This window comes from Hylobates moloch, unplaced genomic scaffold (genome assembly GCF_009828535.3).
Source record: "Hylobates moloch isolate HMO894 unplaced genomic scaffold, HMol_V3 SCAFFOLD_19, whole genome shotgun sequence".
NCBI lineage: Eukaryota > Metazoa > Chordata > Mammalia > Primates > Hylobatidae > Hylobates > Hylobates moloch.
The window spans coordinates 8,227,383-8,254,610 of NW_026652294.1; the positions used below are offsets into that span (position 1 = coordinate 8,227,383).

Genomic DNA, 27,228 nt, shown 5'->3' on the forward strand with positions numbered 1-27,228 from the left:
TGAGGAAATCCACACGGTGTGACAGACGAGGTATAGGAGCATATCATATCAATGTATATGTATCACATACATATCAATGCTGTAATACGATATAAAATAAGAGAAGATGATTTCTAGATTTGATGCATAACTTTGGGTCCTTGAGGTCTGGAATGCAGAGCCAGCAGTGGCCTCGGAGAAAGCCTGGGCAAGCTCAGAAAGGAGAGTGTGGCCAAGGTCACACAGCAACTTAATGGCACGGCCAGGCCTGAACATCTGGCTGGTTTCTTCCCATGCACCCAGAGGCCTTCTCTGCTGGCATCGTACTGGCTTGCTCTCCTAACAAGATAAGGTAGGATGGCCTCCTGGTTAAAGTGTGGCTCCGGAGTCAGGCTACAGATGCTGGCTACAGAGCTACATGACTTTGGGCAAGACACTTAACCTCTGTGGGCATCAGGTTCCTCATTTGTAAAATGAGAATCATATTACAGCAGTGCCATATGAGTTTTGTAAGGATCAAATAAGATATTGCGCATTGCAGTACATTGAGCTCCACAGAGACAGCGCCGGGGCAAATGAAAGCCAGACGGGCAATGGGCAACTGTGCCTCGCTGAGGAAAAATAACTAAATGTGGGCAAAGGAGATCCTAAGAAGCCGAGAGGCAAAATGTCATCACATGCATTTTTTGTGCAAACTTGTTGGGAGGGGCAGAAGAAGCACCCAGATGCTTCATTCAACTTCTCAGAGTTTTCTAAGTGCTCAGAGAGGTGGAAGGCCATGTCTGCTAAAGAGAAAGGAAAATTTGAAGATATGGCAAAGGCGGACAAGGCCCGTTATGAAAGAGAAATGAAAACCTATATCCCTCCCAAAGGGAAGACAAAAAAAGAAGTTCAAGGATCCAAATGCACCTAAGAGGCCTCCTTCGGCCTTCTTCCTGTTCTGCTGAGTATCACCCAAAAATCAAAGGAGAACATTCTGGCCTGTCCGTTGGTGATGTTGCGAAGAAACTGGGAGAGATGTGGAATAACACTGCTGCAGATGACAAGCAGCCTTATGAAAAGAAGGCTGTGAAGCTGAAAGAAAAATACGAAAAGGATATTGCTGCATATCGAGCTAAAGGAAAGCCTGATGCAGTAAAAAAGGGAGTTGTCAAGGCTGAAAAAAGCAAGAAAAAGAAGGAAGAGGAGGAAGATGAGGATGAGGAGGAGGAGGAAGATGAAGAAGATGATGATGATGAATAAGTTAGTTCTAGCGCAGTTTTTTTTCTTGTCTATAAAGCATTTAACCCACCCTGTACACAACTCACTCCTTTTAAAGAAAAAAACTGAAATGTAAGGCTGTGTAAGATTTGTTTTTAAACTGTACAGTGCCTTTTTTTGTACAGTTAACACACTATCGAATGTGTCTTTAGATAGCCCTGTCCTGGTGGTATTTTCAATAGCCACTAACCTTGCCTGGTACAGTATGGGGGTGGTAAATTGGCATGGAAATTTAAAGCGGGTTCTTGTGCGTGCACAGCACAAATTAGTATATGGGGATGGTAGTTTTTTCATCTTCAGTTGTCTCTGATGCAGCTTATACGAAATAATTTTTCTGTTAACTGAATACCACTCTGTAATTGCAAAAAAAAAAAAAAAGTTGCAGCTGTTTTGTTGACATTCTGAATACTTCTAAGTAAATACAATTTTATTAGAAAAAAAGATATCGCATGTGAAGCACTTAGTTCCACGCCTAGCAAACAGCAGGTGCTCTAGATCTTATTATTATTATTACTATTATTAGTATCTGGAATCTAGCATCTCATGGAGAGTCCTTTGTAGGACATGGAATGCTATCCCAGCAGGCACAGGAAGGAAAATTTAGGCTTAGGTACTAGGGAGCCATGGCAGGTGTTTGAGCAGTGGGTGAGCAGCATGACTTTGAAGCTGCATAGGGCTGGCAGCCAGTCCAGTACCCACCTACAGGGAACATCTTTGCCAAGGTCCTTCCTTGCAGGCTCCAAATCCCTGGCAGTCCTCCCAGTGCTGCTGGGCAAAGCCAGAGCACAACTCCCACAGGCTACACCCCCTGACATTTCCAGCCTTGTCTGCTTCCTGGGTGCCAGCCGGGCTAGTGAACACCAAGCAGTCAACAAGCTGGGGGACTTGAAGCAGCCCACACAGCCTCAATCCACAGATACAAAGACCAGGAGGCCTAGAGGCCCAGCGGGGGCCACAGGGTGGCAGAGGAGAAACTGTCCCTACTTGGAAGTCATGAAGGCAAGCCTAGCTCCTCCTTTGCTGTGTGACCTTGGGAGAGTCCCTTTCCCTCTCTGAGCTCCAGTCTGCCCATATGCGAGAAGGTCTTATCTGCTTCTGTATGCTTAGGGGCTGCTGGAGAGATGCAACACAATAAAACAACAATGGTGTCCTTCGGCAGCACCCCCACCATGAGCCAGACACCGTGACGGACGCTCCAGGTGTGTAACTTCACTAAACCCTCACAGCTCTACAAGCCAGTCCATGTGCCATTTCTACTTTTAAGATGCACTTAATTGCTCAACTCATAGGTACAACCTCCGTATTAAAAACTGGAGAGAGAAGGCATAAGTCTCTTTGGAATAAAAGATCCAATCCTATGTTCTTCCCCTTTTCTAAGAGGTAACTGCTGTTGATTAGTTTGGAGGGGAGCCATCTACATTTGCTTTTTCTTTTCTTTTCTTTTTTTTTTTTTTTTTTTTGGACTGACTCTCACTATGTCACCTAGGCTGGAATGCAATGGAGCGATCTCAGCTCACTGCAACCTCTGCCTCCCAGGGCTGGTCTCAAACTCTCGACCTCAAGTGATCTGCCCACCTCGGCCTCCCAAAGTGCTGGGACCAGGGGCGATTTTGCCATTCAGGGAACCATTGGTAATGTCCAGAGATAGTTTTGGTTGTTACAATTAGGGATCATCTCATGGGTAGAGCCTACGGAGGCTGCTAAACATCTTATAATGCCCAGGTAGCCCCCAGCACAAAGAATCATCCAGTCCCAAATGTCAGTAGTGCCAAGGTTAAGAAGCCCTGGATTCTACATAGCCTCCTGAAACTGACTGGGTTCACTCAACACGAGGTCTTTCCGTGTCAGCATGTTTGTTCTACCATCCAGTAAACATTGCTTGAGCACCCACTGTGTGCCAGGCCTTGTTCTAGCACCGGGGCCAAATCAGTAAACAAGACAAAGCCCCAGCCTCCAGAGGGCACTGATATCTTTCCAGAAGACAAGACACATCAACATGCAACACCTTTATGGACCTCCTTCCCTCCCTCTTCTTCTTTTTTTTTTTTTTTTTTTGAAACGGAGTCTCACTCCAGCCCAGGCTGGAGTGCAGTGGCGTGATCTCGGCTCACTGCAAGCTCCGTCTCCCGGGTGCACGCCATTCTCCTGCCTCAGCCTCCTGAGTAGCTGGGACTACAGGCGCCTGCCACCATGCCCAGCTAATTTTTTTGTATTTTTAGTAGAGACGGGGTTTCACCGTGTTAGCCAGGATGGTCTCGATCTCCTGACCTCGTGATCCACCCGCCTCAGCCTCCTAAAGTGCTGGGATTACAGGTGTGAGCCACCATGCCCAGCCCTCCCTCCCTCTTCTTCATTGTTCCAGAGCATCCTGGCAGGAACAGCACACCGTTCAGTTAGTCAAGATCTTCTGACAGACACGAAAGGACCATGCCTCCTTGTGCCCATGCATGAAAGGTGCCCTAGGGCCTTACTAGGGTCTTGCAAGCAGCAAGGCCACCTGAAAGCCTCCTAGTCTCATGCCTTAGAAGGTACTGAACCGGCATTTTAACCAGACCCCAGGCATTTCCATGCACAATACAATTTGAGAAGCACAGCTCTAGGTAGCTACCTATAGGGGGTTGGCGGGCTCAGGGGCCACTCTCCCTTTATATTTCAGCAGATACTGCTGAAGTGCCCTCCCAAAGACCCTCCTGCCAGCAGTCTGCATGTTCCCCTTCTGCACCAACTTTGTGTTGCCAGAGGTTGCCGTTTTTGCCAAGCTGACGATTCCTCCCATTTTCCAACTATGGAGACTGAGGCTGAATGAGGTGTCTAGACAACCAGCACCAGGGGCCAATGACCTCTAAGGCCTCTCCCAGTTCTGACTTCTAGGATCTGGCCACAGCCTAGGTGTCTTTGTACCAGCTTCCTGATCAACCACTCTCGCTCTCAGCAGCTACTTGGAGCAGGAAGGAGGAAAGGTTACAGCTCACCCAGCAAAGGAAGCAGAGTTCCTGAGGGAGGGAGCAGGCTTAGTGGACTGGACATCTGTGAGCGCCACTGGCGAGGCTGCTCCTGTGCCCCTTCATGGCCAGTCATGCAGGACAGAGGACCAGGCTGGGCACAGCACAGCCTTGCCCTGTCATGAATAACAGGTAACGCCGGAGGGCCGAGCAGAGGATGGAAAGTGCTCCAGGGCCAAGAAGCCAGATGAGACCCCAACTTTGCTCTCACCAGTTGCCCATCTTAGCCTCAGTTTCCTCCCCGTAAAAACGGGCTCCTACCACTCACTGCAGAAGGCTGCAGTGAACACTTATGCACAGATCAGTCAACAAACAGCAGCCACCACCTGAAGCCTTGCTTTAGGCCGGTGCTCTGTTACTTTATTCAACTTACTACAGCCTCACAGCAGCCGACTGGCACTGTTATTCTCCCCATTTGACAGACAGGGAAATTGAGGCCCAGAGAGGTGCAGTGCTCTGCCCTTGATAGAACACTTGAGTTATAGCCATGGGAGGGGTGTCCTTGGACCTGCAAAGTCATCATTACTCATCTGAATTCTGCCTCTGTGGAGCTGTGTGGCCCTGGGCAAGCTGCTTCACCTCTCTGAGACTCCACTTTCTTAGCAGTGAAATGAGGACATAACACACAAAATGGAGAGGGGAAGCCATCTGCAAACAGAGAATACTGTCTACATAGCCCCCACTGAGACTTCATAATGCCACCTCCAAAACACCCAGCCCAGGAAGACTTGTCACCTGTGGGCATCTCTGATCTTCCCTGAGCTCTAGCTGCAACATGGGCCAGGCCATGCAAAGCTGGCAGCCCCCAGAGAGGGAAAGCCACTTGCTCTAGGTGACACAGCTGGTAAGTAGTAGAGAGCAGAGCCAAGCAGCAAGAGATGAGGTTTCAAACCTGAGAGCGGTACAGGCAGCAGCCAGGGTGGAGGCAAGGGTCAGGCTCGAGCTGGCAGGTGTCTGGAATGGGGACCACCAGGAGCTGGTAGACCCTTGGTGGCCAAGGTCTCTCTCCTGCTGGCTGTTAGCTGGGAGGCTCCTTTGAAGGATCAGTCAGCCTTGGGATGGGCCTGCCTCTCCTAAAGGCTCCTCCCTCTTCTGGATCCAGTCTTGTTGCTCACCTGTGGATTGGCAGCAGGCACCTCCTCTCTGGGGAATCAGGGCTTCTCTTGGCGGCTGTGGCTCAGGTCTCCTAGGCCACGCAGTCTCCCTGTGGCCAGACTTGCCCTGGTCTCCGGAATCCCCTGTTGTCATTTTGGCCAGAGGATGTCAGCCCCTGCCTAAAACCTTCCACAGAATTCTAGCTCCTTCCTGTAGTTTGTAACAGCGCCACCCAATAGAAATGCAGTGTGAGACACACTTCAAATTCTCAGTTTTCCAGTAGCTACGTTACAGAATAACATTTTATTTAACTCAATATATATAAAATATTATCATTAATCAATATGAACATTACTGAGATAGTTTATAGTCTTTTTTTTTTTCAAGTACTTAGTCTCTGAAACCCGGGGTATAACTTCTACTTTCAGCACATCTCAATTTGGATGCTAAATTCTCAGTAGAAATAGCTAATCTGTACAGAGATTTCATAAAATTGATAGTTGAACAAAGTACATCCACACACCCAAATTGTTGCACACACACTTAAAAGTTTTCCAAGAATGGGAATGAGTATCTGTTCTGAAATTAAAATAGATAAAGACTTGAAATTCAGTTCCTCAGCCACAGCAGCCACATTTTGAGGGCTCTGCAGCCACACGTGGTTCGTGGTTCCCGTGGTGGGCATGAAGGTTAATAAACTCCTGGCCAGGCGCAGTGGCTCACGCCTGTAATCCCAGCACGTTGGGAGGCTGAGGCAGGCGGATTACCTGAGGTCAGGAGTTTGACACCAGCCTGGTCAATGTGGTGAAACCCTGTCTCTATTAAAAATACAAAAATTAGGCTGGGTGCGGTGGCTCACGCCTGTAATCACAGCCCTTTGGGAGGCTGAGGCAGGCAGATCATGAGGTCAAGAGATCGAGACCATCCTGGCCAACATAGTGAAACCCCGTCTCTACTAAAAATACAAAAATTAGCCAGGCGTGGTGACACACGCCTGTAGTCCCAGCTACTCAGGAGGCTGAGGCAGGAGAATCACTTGAACCCGGGAGGCAGAGGTTGCAGTGAGCTGAGATCACGCCACTGCACTCCAACTTGGCGACAGAGCAAGACTCTGTCTTAAAAAAAAAAAGAAAGAACACAAAAAAAACACTACAAAAATTAGCTGGGCATGGTGGCAGGTGCCTGTAATCCCAGCTGCTCGGGAGGCTGAGGCAGGAGAATCACTTGAACCCGGGAGGCGGAGGTTGCAGTGAGCCAAGATTGAGCCACTGCACTCCAGCCTAGGTGACAGAGTAAGACTCTCTCAAAGTAAGTAAATAAACAAACAAACTCCTTAAGGCCAGGTCAACACTCCCAATCCCTCTGCTCTCCCCTCTTCCCCCGCTCACATCTTATCGTAATTGTCCATCTTGGAGTTTCTCAGTCTCTGCACTATAGACATTTGGACCAGATCATTCTTTGTGGTAGTGTGGGGTGGGGCTGTCCCGTGCGTTCTAGGATGTTTAGCAGCATCCCCAGCCTCTACCAAGGAGATGCCAGTAGCATCCCCTCCCCGAGTCCTGACAACCAAAAATGTCCCCAGGCATTGCCAACTGTCCCCTGGGGGTGCAGTCATCCCCATCAAGAACACTGGTCTATTGCGGGGTGAGAGAAGGGTGAGACTGAGCCGATTCTCTCCATTTCCCAGGTACCTGTCCAGTGCCTGATGCACAAAGGTGCCCAAGCCTGTACCTGAACAGAAGAGGCTTACTCCACCCTGAGACTCACCTCTTCCAGGAGGCCTTCCACAATGCCTTAGCCCAGTTAGTGTTTCTGCTGGGATCCCACAGCCCCCTGCACTCACCGCTGGTGCAGTCCCCTCCAAGGGTAGGAAATGGGCCTTGCTCACTGTGTATTTTCAAGGCCTAGCCTGGAAGTTGGTATACAGACCTGAGAAACAGGGATGACTTAGGTTGAAAGCCATGCAAGGCCAGTTCTGCCCATTTTAATTCAGGGCTTCCTCATCCCAGCAAAGGTGCTAATATCAGTCACAGTTCCATCTATACACCAGGCAATGGAGCTAATATCCACAGGATTTAGAGAGGGAAACTGAGGCTCACACACGTGAAGCTTGTCCTGGATTCCAATGACCTTGAGGCTTACAATTCCTGGTTCCTCCTCTTATGGATCAAATGAAGTCATGCATGAAAAAAGATATTTGTGATACATATCAAATATTTATACTGAGAACATATAAAGAGTTCTGTGAAATCAGTTAAAAAAACGACAGGCAACACAATAGAAAAATGGGAACGTCTGAAGACATACTGCATAAAAGAGGTTATCTAAGTGGTCAATAAGCATATGAAAGGTGCTCAAACTCATAGCCATCAGGGAAACAAATGCAAATTTAAAGTACATTGTGGGATCATTACGTAACTAAGTAACTAAAAAAAGAAAAGGATACCGAGTGTTGGCAAGGATGTAATGCAACCGGAACCTTCATACTCGCTGAGCGCGAGGGAAACCTGGTACAACCCCTTCGAAAAACTCTGGCTTAACTGAGACAAAGCCTGAATGTGCAACTTCTCTACAACCCAGCATTTCTACTGCTGATTATACATCCATAAGAAATGCATTCAATGGTTCACCGAAGGGCACATATCAAAATGTTCCCGGTGGCACGATCGTAATTGCCCCCAACTGGACACTATCCAAATGCCCATTGGCAATAGAATGGATAAATAAGTAAATACAAATAAATAGATATATACTAAACAGCCAGGAGAAAGAACAAGCCAGAACCTCACGCAATAACAACACCTGTGATGAGCGAAAGAAGTCGGCACAAGAGAGACCATAACGCGTGGTTCTGTCAGAGGCACTGGAACCACAGCGACTCCATCTCTCCAATACGGGCTGGGTAAATGAGGCTGAGACCTGCTGGGTTGCATTCCCAAGAGTTCAGGCATTCTTTGTCACAGAGACAGGAAGTCAGCAGGGCTGGTTTCACAAGATACAGGTCATAAAGACCCCACTAATAAAACATGATGCAATAAAGAAGCCGGACAAAACCGCCAAAACCAAGATGGCAACAAAAGTGACCTCTGGTCATCCTCACTGCTCATTATAGGCCAATTATAATGCATAAGCATGCTAAAAGACACTCCCACCACCAGTGCCATGAGAGTTTACAAATGCCATAGCAATACCAGAAGTTACCCTATATGGTCTAAAAAGGTGAGGAACCCTCAGTTCTGGGAACTGCCCACTCCTTTCCCCTTATTTAGCATACGATCAAGAAATAACCATAAATATAGCCAACCAGCAGTCCTCTGAGAGGCTCTGTCTATGCAGTGGCCATTCTATTGTTTACTTCCTTAGTAAACTTGCTTTCACTTTATGAACTCACCCTGAATTCTTTTTTTTTTTTTTTTTTTTTGAGACAGAGTCTTGCTCTGTCCCCCAGGCTGGAGCGCAGTGGCGCGATCTCGGCTCACTGCAAGCTCCGCCTCCTGGGTTCACGCCATTCTCCTGCCTCAGCCTCCCGAGTAGCTGGGACTACAGGTGCCCACCACCATGCCCGGCTAATTTTTTGTATTTTTAGTAGAGACGGGCTTTCACCATGTTAGCCAGGATGGTCTCGATCTCCCGATCTCGTGATCCGCCCGCCTCGGCCTCCCAAAGCGCTGGGATTACAGGTGTGAGCCACCGCGCCCAGCCTCACCCTGAATTCTTTCTTGCACAATGTCTAAGAACCCTCTCTTGGGGTCTGGATCGGGACCCCATTCCAGTAATAGTTCCATGGATATAAAGTACAAAAACAGGTGAAATTCTAGGGGGAGATGTCAGGATGGTGGTTACCCTGGTGGGACAAGGGGTAACTGGAGGGGGAGCAAGGTGTCCTGGGGCAGGGAGGGGTGCTATGTAAGTTCAGCTATTGATCCAGGTGCTGGTCACACAAACACATTCGTCTTTTGAAAATGCATTGAGCTGTATGCGTATGAAGTATGCACTTTTCTGTATACATGTTAGAGTTGAATAAAAATAGTCTTAAAGAATCACACTTTCAGCAAGCTTGGTGGCTCACACCAACACTTTGGGAGGCTGAGGCAAGAGGATCACTTCAAGGCCAAGAGCTGGAGGCTGCAGTGAGCCATGGTTACACCACTGCACTCCAGCTTGGGCAACAGAGAGACTTTGTCTCCTAAAAAAAGAAAATTAATGGCCTGGCACGGTGGCTCATGCCTGTAATCCCAGCACTTTGGGACGCTGAGGCAGGAGGATCACCTGAGGTCAGGAGTTCAAGACCAGCTTGGCCAACATGGTAAAACCCTGTTTCTACTAAAAAATACAAAAATTAGCTGGGCATGGTCGCAGGCAGCTGTAATCCCAGCTACTCGGGAGACTGAAGCAGGGAGAACTGCTTGAACCCGGCAGATGGAGGTTGCAGTAGGCCAAGATCATGCCACTGCACTCCAGCCTGGGTGTCAGAGCGAGACTCTGTCTAAAAAAAAATAAAAGAAGGATGGAAGGAAGGAAGGAAGGAAGGAAGGAAGGAAAGAAGGAAGGAAGGAGAGAAAGGAAGAAAGAAAATTAATTAATCATACTTTGTCAAATGCTGAGGAATGGTGTTGCTGGCTGGGGTAAGCTACCCGCCCCACTCCACCCCACACACCTTTCCTGGCTGCTGCAGAGGAACACACAAGACTCTTTGCATTCATTCAATCAACACTTGCAGGACGGCGCTCTCCCAGGGCTAGGCTAGTGCCAGGCGCCAGGAACTTCAAGGAGAATTGAGCTTCAGCCTCTGATCATGCCACCCACACCCCGGCTCCCGGCACGGACACCGCCCAGACCCACACTCAATAAATGAGCAGCCAGGCCACGGTGGCTTTTGATCAGATGCCAAGGAGGTGATGTCTGCTTGTCTTCCTCTTTCTCTACCACCCCATGAAAAAGTTTACAGGGTTTTTCCTTATGCGGGGCCAAACCCAGCCATTCTGGCACAGGTATCAGGAGGTCACACTTGGCTACTTGTCTCTGTGGCCCTCTCTCCTCCCTCCAGTCTAGGAGATACTAGCGCCCCTGGATGCTCCCCACAGGCTGACATCTCCTGAATTGTCATCTCGAGCCCAAATCTCTCTCCTCACTTGGACATAGTTGCCCACTCTCTTCCTCCCTGCACCTGGGTGTTGAGCCTGGTCCTTTCCCCAGCATACCCCACCTGCAGCTGGTAGCAGCTCCATCCTTTCATGCTTGTGCCAAAAACCTTGAAGGCAGCTTTGATTCTTCTTTCTCACCCTAATCCAATCCAGCAGCAAATCCTGTTAACTTCACCTTTAAAACAGAGCCAGAATCTGCCATTTCTCACCACCCGCACTGCCAGGCGTTTGTTCCAAGAGTTCATTTCTTACCACTCTGGTCCAAGCCACCTCATCACTAGCTTCCCTGATTCTGCCCTTGTCTCATCAGTTGATTTTCAGCAAGCAGCCACAGCGACCTTAGGAAAACGGAAGTCAGGCCATGGTCCTCCTGGGCTCCGCATCCTCCCATGGCTCCCACTTTACTCAGGAAAAACCAGTCCTCATTTGCCTTACAGGTTTGACCCCGCCCCTTACCCTTCTGCTGCCAACCCCACTGGCCCCTGCCTCTTCTCCAGCCATGCTGGCCCCCTTGCTGTCCCTCAAATACACAAGCACCCTTCCTCCTCTGGGCCAGTGCCCTGGCTGTGCCCGCTGCCCGGATGCCCTTTCCCCAAACATCCACTTGGCTCACTCTCTCACCCTCCTGTCCTCTCTCACATCTCACCTCTTCAAGGCCTCTTCTGATCAACCAGTTAATGCTGCAACCTGCCCCGCCAACACGGCAATCCAGAAGCCCTCACCCTGCGTGATTTTTTTTTCCCCCAGCACTCACCGCCTTCTAACACATCATATGATTGACTTACATATTCTGCATTCATTGTCTGGGGGCCTTGAATGCTCTGTTTACTGAGCACTGCAGCTCAGTAGGTGCTCAATTAATATTTACTGGATAGAGTTGTCACTCTGCACCCCTTCTCCTGAGGCCACAGAATCCTGACTGGCCCCTCTCAGCATAGCAACCGTGAAATGGCCAATTCTCCACTAGCCTGTCACTTGGATGCTTGACAGCATTTGAAACTCAACACAATCAACCTGAACTCATAATGGGATCTCCTGAGCTTGGTTTCTCTTCCAGGCTTGCCTGTTGGAACAAGCCAGAAATCCAAGATCATTACGAACCTCTTCCTCCCCATGAACCCCTGATCCAATCACCACTGAGTCCTGTGCATTACACTCACTACCCCCAGGATCCAGCTGTTTCTCTCCATCACCAGCAGCCCAGTCTAAGTCCCCACTGTCTGCCACCTGATCATGCTTCCACCCCTGCCTGTCCCCATATGGTGGCATGTCACCCCCTGCTTTCACTACACTTCCAAAGCTTCCCACTGTCTTCAGGATGCAATTTCTTCACATGGCTTACAGGGGTGTCATGATCAGACCCCTTCTCCAGCCCCATGGACCTTCTATCAGCCCCAAGGGTGCTATGCATCCCTGGCTTTCTTATTTTCATTCTCAGTCCACCTTTGACCCCTGGTGCAGACACATAACCTAGGCCTGGCCAATCACAGCATTTCATTCCCAGGCTGCAGTGTTGGTTCAAAGATGGACGTTTGACCCAATCTAGGTCAATGAAACTCAACTGGAGACTTTTACAGAATTCTGTGGGGAGGCTAAGCTAGTAGGGTATAGGGCTGGAGGTGTGGGGCCATCTCTAGTCACCACCTGCAAAGCTGGCATGAGAGCAAAGCCAACCTAGGAAGGTGGAGCCAAGAGATGGAGACATAAATCCCTGAAATTAGTTGAGTCCTTGGATCTAGCCATGCCTGAGGCTTACCTCTTACACAATCCAATAAATTTACCTTTTTGCTCAATGCTATGGAAGCTGGGTTTCTGACTCCGTTTATCAAGAGTCCTAGCTAATAGGTGTGTCCATACCCTCTTCCCACCTTATCTTGGGCTGCTTGTTATCTCCTCAGCTCAAGTATCTCCTTCTCCAGGAAGCCTTCCCTGAATACCCCGACTAGATTAAGCTCTACCCTCCTGTGTCTCACAGTCCCCTCTGCCTACCACTCACCATTCTGTATGGTAAATGCTGTTTGCCCTTCTGTTTCCCATATTCCACTGTGAGTGCTCACGGGCTGGGAGGCATTGCAGTCTGGTGGGTTATTTTCTTCTTCTTCTTTTTCTTTTTTTCCTACACTTATCACAGAGCCTGACACTGAGAGGCATTCATATTTTATTTTTTGAGGTCATTTTGCTCATCAGTAAGTTTCCTCAGATATCAGGGAGTAGTGAAAAAAGAATGGGTTTTGCAGAAAGATGCACCTGAGTTTGAATTCCCCACCTATTAGTTTTGTGACCTCAGGTAAATCACTTAACCTCTCTGGGCCTCATTTTTCTCATCTGTGAATTGGGAGAGCAGCTAAATACACATAAGGGCTTTACTACCATATTAGAGCTGGTTAAGTGTTTAATTAATGATAGTTCCTGGCTCTACTTTCTTCCTCCAGGGATTGCTCAAGCAATCTTCCCACCTCAGCCCCCCGAGTAGAGAGGACCACAGGTACACACCACCACACCTGGTTAATTTTGTTTATTTTTTGTCGAGATGAGGTCTCACTACGTTGTCCAGGCTGGTCTCAAACTCCTGGGCTAAAGTGATCCACCCTCCTTGGCCTCCCAAAGTGCTAAGATGACAGGCGTGAGCCACGGCGCCCCATCTAGTTCCACCATCTTATCTGAAGGCTTGGGGTGATGGTTGGGGTCAGTCATTGACTCCGACTTCCGCCCCAACAATGTGGATTTGAGTTTCCACACAAGATGTGACCTAGAGTATCTTTATTAACATGTCAGAAGGTTTCCTGATGTTTTTGCTTACAAAGTCTTCAGCTAACTTCCCTCTTCCCCTGGCCCCAACTGTAGTTTATGGCTTTTCTGATTGCATGACTTTCGACTTCTTTGTTGTGGAGGTTTTGCAATGGCTGACGGCCAAAAAGTGAAAAGGCTTGACCAAGAACAAAGAAACAATAAATAAATACTTGCTGGATGTAATGTTCCTCAACAAGATGGCCTCAACCTTTTTTTTTCTGTGGTTCATCCAGGAAGCATGAGGTCTTCATCCTGGTAATATTTTGGGCATATTACTAGAGGCAGCAGTTGGCTCTAGGTGGGGGTTTTAAGAGCAGAATTTGTCAGCCCCAGTTCTGGGGTAGCGCATACTAGGAATCCGGTTTCCTGAGCATTCACCTGCTCCTGTGTTTCCTTCCTGGACAGACTGTGATATCTTCTTCATTTTCACTCACTCCTAGAAGCAGGAAGAACTGGAAGAATTGCAAAGGCTTTAAGAGCTGCTCAGAGTATGAACACTTAAAAAATCACAGGGAGAAACCCACGAGAGAGAAGGGGCATGATCTCATGGTTCACTGTTTTGGGGGACGGATTCACAGTTCGGGAACAGCCTTTTCCTAATGGCACAGGGCTTTGGGGGACCTGTGTTTTATGGAAAATATTTCCATCTGCAAACTTGCCTGGCCATTACCAGGAAGAAAATGCCATGGGGAGAGTCCCTTAACTTCTCTGAGCCTCAGTTTCCTCATCTGTAAAATGGGTGAAGAACAACAAAATCTTCGTTGCTATGAATTACTGAGCACTTCTATGCATTAGGTGCCATATAACTATTATCTGTCACCCACAAAATAATCATTATTATGATCCCTGTTGCACAGATGAGGAAACTGAGGACCAGAGCAGTGTCTGGCCCAAGGTCTCAGAGCTCATGCATAAGCCAGCTGGAGTTCTAACTCAAGTGTGTCTGACTTGAGAGTTGCTATCATCCCACAACAGCAGGCCTCCTCTTGATGCCTGCCTCGCGGGTCACTGTGAGGTTCCAATGGCATCACACACACAAAAGATACAGATACTCCCTGAGGCACCTGTTTGTTCAGGAACCAGCAAGCCATAGGTATTCGGGAGGCGACTGGCTGGAGACAAATACAAGTCCCTTGGATCCTCATTATCTGCTTTTCTCCTGGGCTCCCCTCATGCCCAGTCCTAAGCAGAGAGGGTCTCAGAGAGCAGAAATGAGGAAAAGGCAACAGCGAGCAACTGCATCCTTGCAATGAAGGAGCACCCACCAGCATCCTCACCACCCAGAATGTAGGCTCCCAACCATGGGTTGCACTGTGCCTATCACCTCCCACAACTCCAGCCCTGCCAGGGATTTGCCACCAACCAGGAGAACCCAACTAGAAGGGGTCCAGGAGGAGCCATCCTTTCCTACCCACTCTTGGAGGGGCTGCATGCCACTGGCTTTCTGGACCATAAAATGAGATATGCCATGAACTTCCCCACCCTGTCCATCCCAGGACCATCTAAGGGACTCCAGCAGGAGGACACAGTCCATGACTTCTAAGATTTGAGCCCTCCCTACGAGGACCTGTCCCCACTCAGTCTCACTTCCCATCACACACCCTAGATGCAGGGGTAAGAATCTAGGTTTGACTCCCACCCCTCCACATCCCCAGATAAGTGGTCCAATTCCCTCGTGCCCCATGTCTTTCATCTGGAAAATGGGGATACCACAGCACTTCCCTGGAGGTTGAGATGAATTTGCACCTAGGAAGTCCTTAGCAGAGTACCTGACACACACTAGGGCATCCATACACATTGGCTGTGAATATTACGACTTTGAAACCGAATGCCTTCTTGACCCTGTACTGATACTATTCCTTCTTCCCACAATGCCTCCCTTCCCTTTTTGCCTCCTCTCCCAAATAATTACGGCAATAACAGTAATCATCACACTTACCAATTGCTAAGGGCCTCCTACTTGCAAGACCATGTACAGAATGCTTCTCAAAGACCATCTCCTTCCTGTTGCATCCTCTGGAGACAGCGACACTATCATTTCTATACTTCCCCTTGTGTCCATCTAAAACATCAGCTCTCCCAGGGCAGGAATGGGGTCTCTCCTGCTCACTGCTGGATTCCTGGCATCCAGCATACAGCAGGCACACAGGAGGTGCTCATATTTGCTGCCTAAATGAGACCCCACTGAATCCTCACAAAAACCCGCTGCTGTAAGTGATGATGGCATCCTTTTAAAATGAAGATGCAGGCCGGGCGCAGTGGCTCACGCCTGTAATCCCAGCACTTTGGGAGGCCAAGGTGGGCGGATCACGAGGTCAGGAGTTCGAGACCAGCCTGACCACCATGGTGAAACCCTGTCTCTACTAAAAATACAAAAAAATTAGCCAGGCGTGGTGATGCACGCTTGTAATCCCAGCTACTCAGGAGGCTGAGGCAGGAAAATTGCTTGAACCTGGGAGGCGGAGGTTGCAGTGAGCCGAGATCATGCCACTGCCCTCAAGCCTGGGTGACAGAGCGAGACTCCGTCTCAAAAAAAATAAATAATAAAAAAAATAAATAAAATAAAATAAATTAAAAATGCAAAGGACACACACACACAAATTAAGGAAATTATCCAAGGCTGCATCACACTAAATGGCAAAACACAGACATGAACCTAGGGCTGTGGAGTGCTAAGTTCACACTCTTACTAATTAAGGAAATCCCATGTCCCAAACGGGGCTCCACCCCATACGCCTTGGAAGGCTTCTCTGACAGCTGCCACTGACAACAATGGAGCTGGTCTTCTTGAAACACCATCAAAGCTGGACTTTGAAAGTAACATTCCTGGGAGATTCTCTGTACCAGCAAAGCCCCAAGTCAGATCTATAAGAGCCTGTGGGTCAGCACAGGAGATTGACACCCAAGTAACAGGATAATTCACAGAATGAAATAAGAGCTTGTTTAGGGGAAGCAAGTCATGTCATCACGGACATTAGAGGAAGGAATCTGAGCTGAGTCTAAAAGAATGCCAGCATTTTAACACGTGCAGAAGTTAGAAGAAGCGTCCCAAGTAGAAGGAACAGCTAGAGCAGAAGGCAGAAGTGTGAAAGCACACTGGAAATTTGGAGAATGGCAAGGAATTCGCTGTGAACAGAATAGTCTTTGTGGAAGAGGGGAAGGTAAATAATCACGGCAATAAGAATAACAACAATAATAGTAAGACAAAGCCGGGCACAGTGGCTCATGCCTATAATCCCAAGCATTTTGGGAGGTTGAGGTGGGAGAATCACTTGAGACAAGGAGTTCAAGACCAGCCTGGGCAACATAGCAAGACCCTGTCACTTAAAAAAAAAAAAAAAAAAAAGGCCGGGCACGGTGGCTCACACCTGTAATCCCAGTTCTTTGGGAGGCCGAGGCGGGCGGATCGCAAGGTCAGGAGATTGAGACTATCCTGGCTAACACGGTGAAACCCCGTCTCTACTAAAAATACAAAAAATTAGCCAGGCGTGGTGGCAGGCGCCTGTCGTCCCAGCTACTCAGGAGGCTGAGGCAGGAGAATGGTGTGAACCCAGGAGGCGGCGCTTGCAGTGAGCCGAGATTGTGCCACTGCACTCCAGCCTGGGCGACAGAGCGAGACTCTGTTCCAAAAAAAAACAACAACAAAAAAGAAAATTAAATTAGCCAAGCGTGGTGGTGCATACTTGCAGTCCCTGCTACTTGGGAGGGTGGGATCACTTGAGCCCAGGAATTCAAGGCTGCAGCAAGCTATGATCACGCCACTGCAATCCAGCCTGGGTGACAAAGTGAAACCCTGTCTTTAGAAAAAAAAAAAGCAAACATGCACATAGTGCTTACTGTGTGCCTGGCGGCGGGGGGTTTCTACACGCTTTACAAATATTGGCTCTTTTTTTTTTTTTTTTTTTTGAGACAAGGTCTTGCTCTGTCACCCAGGCTGAAGTGCAGTGGCACTATCTTGGCTCACTGTAACTTCCACCTCCCAGGTTCAAGCGATTCTCCTGCCTCAGCCTCCCGAGTAGTAGCTGGGACTACAAGTGTGTGCCACTACACTTGGCTAATTTTTTGTACTGTTTTAGTAGAGATGGGGTTTCACCGTGTTAGCCAGGATAGTCTCGAACTCCTGACCTTGTAATCTACCCACCTTGGCCTCCCAAAGTGCTGGGATCACAGGTGTGAGCCACTGTGCCCGGCCATTTTTTTTTTTTTTTTTTTTTTGAGACAGAGTCTCGCTATGTCTGTCACCCAGGCTGGAATGCAGTGGCACAATCTTGGCTCACTGCAACCTCCATCTCCCGGGTTCAAGTGATTCTCCTGCCTCAGCCGCCTGAGTAGCTGCGATTACAGGTGTGCGTCACCATGCCTGGCTAATTTTTGTATTTTTAGTAGAAATGGGGTTTCACCACGTTGGCCAGGCTGGTCTCAAACTCCTGACCTCAGGAAGAGGTCTAGACCTCCCAAAGTGCTAGGATTACAGGCATTAGCCACCATGTCCAGCCAAGTTTCATTTCTTAGGTCTCACCCACAGGAATGAGAGAAAACATTATCATGCAGCTGGAGGAAGGAATATCAGTAATGCTCATGAATAAACATCAAAATGTATTATTATCTTTAAGAATTACCAAAAGGAATTTCAATTAAAATCAATTATATAGGCTGGTCTTGAACTCCTGACCTCAGGTGATCCGCCCGCCTCCGCCTCCCAATTGCTCATTTAATCCTCACAACTAATCTATGAGGACAGTGCTCTGTCATTCCATTTTACAGCTGAGGAAGCCAAGGCACAGAAAGGTGAAGTCCTTGCCTGAGATCTCACAGCAGGTTTTAGCGCCTGTGTGCTTCATCTGCTGCATCTCTACTACCCCAGCTCTCAACGTGGGTTCTCTGACCAGCAGGAACAGCGCTTGGGAACCTACACAAAATGCAGATTATCAGGGCTCAAGGAGACCACGCTGAATGGGAATTCTGGAAGTGGGGTTCAGCAACCTGTGTTGAACAAGCCCTCCATCCACAGTGAGGTCAGCAACCTCCGACCCCACAAACCTGACCACGCTCTGCAATCCTCAGGACTGTGCCATGGGGACTATGCTTGGGGACCCCAAGGTCCTCAGAGAAGGAAGATTTTGCCCAGAGTCCCGCAGTAGGTAGAGGAGAGCAAACCAGGCCTCGAACCAGAATCTCCCATCTCTCAGAAGTGGGTGTCTACACAACAACCCCTGAGGGATGTCAAAGCAGCCACCGGCTCAACACGGGGGTGCACTGTTCCCAGCTTCTGAGACATGGAAGACCCAGACCCCATTACTTCCAAGCTATTTGCATGATCCAGAACAAGTTACCTCAACTCTCTGGGCCTCAGTTTCCCCATCTGTGAAAAGAAAAAGCTGGACCCTATTTCTTTCTTTCTTTCTTTTTCTTTTGAGACAGGGTCTCACTCTGTCACCTAGGCTAGAGTGCAGTGGCGTGATCTTGGCTCACTGCAGCCTTGACCTCCCAGGCTCAAACAATCTCCCACCTCAGCCTCCAAAGTAGCTGGGAATAAAGCATGCACCACCATGCCCGGCTGATTTTTGTACTTTTTTGTAGAGACAGAGTTTCGCCATGTTGCTCAGGCTGGTCTTGAACCCCTGAGTTCACGCAAATGATCTGCCCACACTGGCCTCCCAGAGTGCTGGGATTATAGGTGTGAGCCACCGTGCCCGGCCTGGAGGCAAGACTCAATTTCTAACCTTGTTTTTCTTCCCAAAACTCTTAGCCATCAAATATGCACTACTGGTCTACTGTGCACTTGAGCAAGGAACGACCACGTAGCAGAATGAAGGGCAAAGGCACCTACTGCATGCAGCTTCCAGCAGCGCTCAGAGGCAGGGTAGCCGACACTCCCCCAGTACCCCAAACCAAATCAAACCAAAAGCAGTATCTGCCGTCCTGCTGCTAGCCCAGGCTTCCTCTTCTTCCCCACAGCCCTGGGGCCCGGTAGGGAAGGGAGGGCCCTGGGGGCGTGGAAAGGGTGTGGGTTGAGGGGAAACCATGGCCTTGTAGGGTGGCCTTGCCAGGTGCCTGACTTCACAGGGCCTCTGTCTTCCACCTGGCAAGTAGCTACAACCACTTTCTCACACCTCCAAGGGCTTCTGGCCGAGCCCCCAGGCTCTGCAAGGATCCGGATGGTTCTGTGGCAGGATGTCAGTCACCAGCCAAAGCAAGTGAGATGAAAAGTTTCTAATGAGAGAAAGGAAGGGCCATGCTGGCACCTGTGTGGGCTTGGGGTCGGCAGAGGGAAGGAAGGGGGAAGTGGTGCAGGTTGGGGCGGAAGAAGACACAGAGAGACAAAAACAGAGAGAGGCAGAGACAGAGGGAGGTAGAGACAGAGGAGATAGACGGGGAGAGAGAGTCAAAGGAGAGGCAAAGATGGGAGTAAGACAGAAAGAGTGACGAGACAGGGAAAGACATGAGTTGGGGGGATGGGTGAGAGGGAGAGAGAGGCAGGGAGACAAAAATAGAAATCAAGACAAGTTGGGTACAGAAGCTCACGTCTGTAATCCCAGTACTTTGGGAGGCTGAGGCAGGTGGATTGCTTGAGCCCAGGAGTTCAAGACCAGCCTGGACAACATAGTGAGACCCCCATTTCTACAAAAAATAAAAAATGAACTAGGTGTGGTGGTCTGTACCTGTAGTCCCAGCTACTCGAGAGGCTGAGGCAGGAGAATTGCTTGAGCCCAGGAGTTCAAGGCTGCAATGGTGCCATTGCACTCCAGCTTGGGCAACAGAGCAAGACCATCTCAAAAAAAGAAAAAAAAAAAAGAAAAAAGAAAGAAAAGCAGAGTAAGAAGAACACCAGACAGAGGAGAGAGATGAGGAGCAGAAGCAGCCTGGAGCAGGAACCTCAGCTCCTACACCATCAATGGGCACCTACATCCCTGCACCCACATCTTAGCTACACAGCCATCCTGCCCTTCAGTCAAGGCCCCTGGAGTTCCAGGGAAGAAAGGGAATGTTAAGAGAGAGGTGACTACTGGCCCAGCCCCCTCCAGCCCTATCACCTGTTGTGGGGCTCTCCAAATTCCAAGCTGCTGAACACTACCTTCCCAATGTTAATTACATCCAGAACTCCCTTTAATCTTATTCATTTTTGTTCAATGGATTCAATATTTTTAAAACATATTTTCAAGGGAAACTATAATCTGCTGGATTAAATTAAAAACATGCCCTAATTAAAAAGTTAATGCAAAAATAAAATAGAAGGAAGCAATGCTTTTTTATGCCTTCTGGCTGGAGACAGCCGCCAGCCTAAGGAAGGATCCCCGAAGGAGCCGGCTATGTCTGATCTTTGTTAAACAAGAGGAGTCTGGGGAGAAGCACTAAAGACGCGTTAGCACCTAATGGAGGCTTTCTCCGGAAAGTCATCAGAGGGTGGGGAGGAAGACTTTTGCTCTGTGATTTAGCACTTCATACTAGGCAACAGCAGCCTCCAGGGCAAAATTCAAGTCCTTTGGCATCGCACTGAGGCTCGGTTGTGACTTAACTCCTGCTGACCTCCAATTTTAACACCACCGATTCCCCCAACCCTCAACACACACACAAACACACTATAGTCTTTGTGCCCTGAACTCTACCAAACATACCAGGCCACAGAGTCTCACACCTCCAAACTTTTGCACTTGTGATTCTCTCTCCTTGGAAAACCTTTCCTGACCTCCTCTACAAAGCTAACTCCTACTGGCATCATTTGTACCCCTTCCTCCAAGAAGCCTTCCCTGACTGCCTCCTGTCCCTGTACCAGTATCCCCCAAGGTGCTTAGCATCCTGTGTGGCTTCTGGTGTTGCTTCCCTGCTGACCCCACAGAATGTGCAGGGCTGGGACCCCATCCTAGTCCCCACATCCTCTCAGAACCTAGCATGGTCCCCAAACTTCCAGCACAGGGTGCACAGGTACTTGTTGAGTAAACAGAAGGATGGATTGAGAAAGAAATGAAGGCACCAGAACACTCTGGGACAGAAGGAAATCTAAACAAAACCCTCTCTGTGCTCTGGGAAAAAGTTCTAGGCAGAAGCTCCTGTCCAGTAAGAATCAGGCGACTTGACTCAAATTGGCCTCACCTACTCACTGGTCCACAAACTCTGGGCCAATGGCCCAGCCTCTATTCAGTTTTCTCGCCTATAAAGTGAAGGCAGTAGTATCGCCTATGATAGAATTGAGCCAAGAAAAACAAACGTAAAGAGCTAAGTACCCAGAAAGCACTCAAATCTTAACTGCAATCATTACTATTTTTATTAGCATCTAACACCAAACCAAAGTTTTATAACTTGTAGGGACCCAAAAGATGATCAGAAAAGCAACTAGCAGACTTTCTCTTCAAAGGCCAGCAATGTGGGCCCTATGGTCTCTATCACAACTACTACACTCTGCTTTTGTTGCACAACAGCAGCCATAGACAAAATGTCAATAAATAAGCATAGCTGTGTTCCGATAAAACTTTATTTACAAATACAGGTAGTAGGCTGGATGTGGCCTATGAGTGGTAATCTGCCAATTTCTAATCCAGGCCCTCACTATTGCAAATGTGGTCTTTAGACAAACAACATCGGAGGCCCCTGGAAGCTGGTTAGAAACACGGTCTTAGTCTCTGCCCCAAACCTGCTAATCAGAATCTGCAGTTTAGCGGGGTGCGGTGGCTCACGCCTGTAATCCCAGCACTTTGGGAGGCCGAGTCAGGCAGATCACTTGAGGTCAGGAGTTTGAGACCAGCCTGGCCAACACAGTGAAATCCCGTCTCCAGTAAAAATACAAAAATTAGCCGGGCATGGTGGCAGGCGTCTGTAATCCCAGCTACTTGGGAGGCTGAGGCAGGAGAATCGCTTGAACCCGGGAGGCAGAGGTTGCAGTGAGCTGAGATTGCGCCATTGCACTCCAGCCTAGGCAACAAGATCGAAACTCCATCTAAAAACAAAACAAAACAAAACAAAACACAACCAAAAACACAGAATCTGCACTTTAACAAGATCCCCAGGGGATCATATGCATGCTAAGATCTGAGAGGCCTGGGTACTCAACTTCATAGGCTGACATCTCACATCGGAGATGTGGGTTACTTTTTCTTGCCTGATGCCTCCACCAGAACGTAAACTCCAGGACAACTAGGACCTCGTTGCTTCTTAAATCTTGCACCCCAACATCCAGCTGAGGGTTCTCATGTGTCCTTATTCTAGTGGAAGACATCACTCAGTGGCTATCCGTGCAGTGCTGGGATCAAGGCATGACTTGCACTGGCAGCCTCTGAAGTTAGGCAGATGGGCTTTGAGTCCTGGTGCTGAATCTCAGGCCTGTGTGACCTCGGGAAAGTGATTATTTCCAAGCCTTGGCTTCTGGGAAATGGCGTGGTCAATAACAAATATCTCACTGTGGGGAACAAGAGTTAGGTAGAGAGCTGTACCAGGTAAGGTGGCACGGCACCCTAGCGCCCAGACACAGGAACTCCCCACCCAGGGAGTATGCAATGGAGACAACCTCTAGTCCCAGCACTCTGGGAGGCTGAGGTGGGAGGATCGCTTGAGCCTGGGAGGCAGAGGTTGCAGTGAGCCGAGATCACGCCACTGCACTCTAGCTTGGGCAACAGTGCGAGACTCCATCTCAAAAAGGAAAAAAAGAAAAAAACAAATAAAAGGCCGGGCACAGTGGCTCACACCTGTAATCCCAGTACTTGGGGAGGCTGATGCGGGCAGATCAGTTGAGGTGAGGAGTTCAAGACCAGCCTGGCCAACATGGTGAAACCCCGTCTCTACCAAAAAAACACAAAAATTAGCTGGGCATGGTGATAGGCACCTGTAATCCCAGCTACTTGGGAGGCTGAGGCAGGAGAATCACTTGCACCGAGGAGGCAGAGGTTGCAGTGAGCCAAGATCACACCACCTCACTCCAGCCTGGGCGACAGAACAAGACTCTATCTCAAAAAAAAAAAAAAAAAAATGCCTTGAGGGCTTAAAATGTCAGACAGGGCATCGGGAGGCCTCAGACAACCTCCAATGTCCTAGAAACACAGAGCTGGAAGAGCTCTTAGAGTACGTCCAAAAAAAAAAAAAAAATTGTGGCCATGCGCGATGGCTCACACCTGTAATCCCAGCACTTTGGGAGGCCGAGGCAGGCGGATCACAAGGTTAAGAGTTCAAGACCAGCCTGGCCAATGTGGTGAAACCCCATCTCTACTAAAAATACAAAAATTAGCTGGGCGTGGTGGCATGTGCCTGTAATCCCAGCTACTTAGGAGGCTGAGGCAGGAGAATAGCTTGAATCCAGGAGACGGAGGTTGCAAGGAACCGAGATCATGCCATTGCACTCCAGCCTGGGCGACAAGAGCGAGACTTCATCTCAAAAAAAAAAAAAATTGTTTTTAAAGCAATGGAACTGCTTATTCAGGTGGCACCAGGCAGGCCTGAGGCATCCTCAGGTCCCCTGAAGAGATCCTCAGATCCCCTGAAGAGCCGCACTTATGTGACAATGGGGAGTGGGGGAAACCACAGTGACCGGGAGAGCCCAGGCCACCTACGGGGCAGCTTCAGGCCACTCCAGTTTGGCCTAAGCTCCTGGGTTTCCAAGAGAAATGAGAAATCAGAATTTTTCTCCAGAAATGTTTGAATGTTGACTCAATTTTAAAAACACACACATAGCATGGGAGCTCAACAAAAAACATGCAGCAGGGTAAACTCACCCATTTAACATGTACGGAAACTGGGGCTCAGAGAGGGGAAGCTCCTTGCCCAATGTCACACAGCAATTTGGAGGAAGAGTTGGGACTTGGCTGCTTCCAAGCTCTGCTGTGCATGAGAGTGTGGGAGTGGGAGGAACAGAGCGAGTAGGGAGGAGTGGGTGGGAATCTGGACTTTACAGGCCAAGAGCCCTGAGTGTTCTGTCCATCAGGGAAGGAATGTGAACAGAAGGATGGAGAGTGGATCAATATTTATTCAGAATAGTTATAACAACACCTGACATTTTCTGTGTGTTTTCTATGTGCTAGGCCTTAAGATGGGATATCAAGGAGGGGTAAGAATGAGAATTCAGAGGGCAGAGTCTGGGCTGGGTGTGGTGGCTCACACCTGTAACACCAGCACTTGCGAGGCCAAGGTGGGATGATCGCTTGAGCCCAGAAGTTCAAGGTTATAGTGAGCTATGATTGTGCCACTGCACTCCAGCCTAGGCAACACAGCAAGACCCTGTCTCAAAACAAACAAAAAAACACAAAACAAAAAAAAAGAGAGACTCTGGATCCAAATCCTATGTCTCCCACTTCCTAGCTGGGTGACCTTCTGCAAACTACTTCACCTCTCTGAGCCTCAGCCTGTTCACATCATATGGCTGTTGGGGGAATTAAATGAGTTAAAGCACATACAGTGCCTAGAACGGTGTCTGGCACCCAGCAAGCCCTGTTGATATTGGCTGCATTTATAATTGTTGCCTTTTGACAGACGGAGGAACTAAGGTTCACAAACGAACATGTTCAAAATTCCAAAGAGCCTGTTTAACCCCAGGGCCTCAGCTTTTGCCTGGTACCAAGGTAAGTGCTTTACCACCATTCCCTTCCATCCAGCACCCCTGGAAGATAGGTCCTACTTATACCTGCATTCAGCAGATGAGAAAACCAACGCATAGAGAAACAGCCAACAGCCCCACAAAGATGTGGAGCACCTGGATTCTAATACAGGCCAGTGTGCCTAGCTCCCTATCACACTGCCTGCTTTCTGGGCTGCCTGCCTGCTTTCTGGCTGCAGAAGCCCTGGTCAAAAGTCTTACTGATACAAAAAGTCACTCGGCAGACGGGCTGGCTGCCAGCCATCTGAGCACATAGGATAAGACGTTTCTCCCTGGGCCATCAGCCCCAGACATTCCCTAGGGCCTGTGGGCACTGCCCTCTGAGGTCCTTCCCAGCAATTTCTGGGGCTTGGCCAAGATCTCAGGCAGCTCTGAATGAATCATTCCCACAAATCCTCCTCTGGCTGCAGTCCAGGGTGGGGGAGACCTGAGAAGTGACAGGGGAGGGGATAGTCATCCCAGACCTCTGGAGGGGCCCCAGACCAGGTACATGTGTGTCCTCAGAGAGCACGGGGACTTGCAAGCAATAGGAATAGGCAGCAAGTCAGGGAGCAGGAGCTGCTGCTACCCAGAGAAGCTTCCCTGGTGCCACATGGGGCATCAAAGCCACACAAGCCACACCCATTTTTCCAAAAAAGTACATTCTGGTCACCAACCCCAGGCTGTGAAGCTATATCTGATCTGCCACTCTTGCTACAAATACACCCACAAAGTCACATCAATAATACATTTCAGGCCAGGCGTGGTGGCTCACGCCTGTAATCCCAGCACTTTGGGAGGCCGAAGGGGGCAGATCACAAGGTCAGGAGATCGAGACCATCCTGGCTAACGCCGTGAAACCCCGTCTCCACTAAAAATACAAAAAAATTAGTCAGGCGTGCGCCTGTAGTCCCAGCTACTCGGGAGGCTGAGGCAGAAGAATGGCGTGAAGCCAGGAGGTAGAGCTTGCAGTGAGCCGAGATTACGCCACTGCACTCCAGCCTGGGCAACAGAGCGAAACTCCGTCTCAAAAATAATAATAATAATAATAATAATAATAATAATAATAATACATTTCAACAGCCTAATTGATCCCAAGGTACCACCACATCTTAGTTCTGAATGGTCTATGCCCATTCCTCAGTAGGATACACTGAGACCCAGAGAGTGGCAGTTCCTTGCCTAGGGAGCCTTCCCACTCTGTCTTCATGTCCCTAGGCTGCTTTCTTTTCTTTTTTTTTTTTTTAATATTTAATTGATTTTTGTGTATTGACCTAATACCCTACAATCTTGCCCTGTTGCCCAGGCTGGAGTGCAGTGGTGCGATCTCAGCTCACTGCAACCTCTGCTCAAGCGATCCTTCCACCTCGGCCTCCCGACTGTCTGGGAATACAGGTGCGCACCACCACGCCTGGCTAATTTTTGTATTTTTTGTAGAGATGGAGTTTCACTATGTTATTCAGGCTGGTCTCGAACTCTTAGGCTCAACCAATCCACCCACCTCAGCCTCCAAAAGTGCTGGGATTACAAGCATGAGCCATGCACCTGGCCTAGGCTGCTTTCTTAATGCACAGGAATTCAGGATTTTAAAAGGACAAGCAAAGGCAAGTATGGAAAAAAGAATAAAGTCACAAGGTGCCAGATACAGCGGCTGGGAGGCGTGGTCTTAACACCATTCCCAAACAGCAGCTGCCCAGATGAACCAAGTTGTCAGGAAACAGGAACACGCAGATAAGTGCTGGTCTAAGTTCCTGAACCAGCAGAGCACAGGTTCAAGCTGGGGTGAACTAACTACCTACAAGGAACTCTTCCTCTGTGAAAATGCTGGGTTCTGACCTGAGTTCTTCCGGTGCAGCCTCTTGCTGAAGCAAAGAGCGTGAAGGAAGAAACACAGGGTCCTAGGGGTGGGGAAGATGCTGAGAGGAGGGGGAAGATGTGTGTGCAGAATGTTCACAGATGAAGCGTCTGTAACTCAGGACTGCTTATCTCAGGCCTGGGGGGTGGCCCCTCTTGAAATAAGCAGCAACTCACATAGGACACTCTTGTGGCCACTCAGAGAGGTTACCTTCAGAGTAGCGTGGGGGGGTCCGGATAGGGTGTGAGCAGGACTAGACTTAATTTTGGGGTCAAGGGACAAGTCTTCCCCTTCAGTTATGGTCTAGGAGAGCCATGGAGAGTCTCCCTGGCCTCCACAAAGCCTCAGCTGGCAAGGGGGCTCTGGGCTGGCCTGGGGTGGGAGGATCCAAGTAGCTTCCACCTTCCTTTCACCCCCTCTTAATACTGTGTGCCAGCTCCTGCGGTGGGCTCTGTAAGCCACTGGGTCCTACACTGCCTCTCCTTGCTTCAGTATTTTCACAGAGTCTTGCTCTGTCACTCAGGCCAGAGTGCAGTGGTATGATTGATC

At 49.0% G+C, this 27,228-nt stretch overlaps 1 protein-coding gene and 1 pseudogene across 2 annotated transcripts in view; one reads left to right on the forward strand and one right to left on the reverse strand.

The window, feature by feature from the left end:
- TPST2 (tyrosylprotein sulfotransferase 2) overlaps nucleotides 1–27,228 on the reverse strand; it is a 64,604-nt gene that overhangs the window by 34,664 nt on the left and 2,712 nt on the right. Inside the window, exon 1 of one of the 2 annotated variants that reach the window (XM_032139049.2) lies at nucleotides 5,357–5,380. The exons of the other annotated variant lie outside the window; for it this stretch is intronic. The gene's annotated coding sequence lies outside the window, so the exon portion shown is untranslated. Of the gene's footprint in view, nucleotides 1–5,356; nucleotides 5,381–27,228 lie in introns of those variants that run through there. 2 annotated transcript variants of the gene reach the window in all.
- LOC116458925 (high mobility group protein B1-like) lies at nucleotides 542–1,811 on the forward strand (annotated as a pseudogene).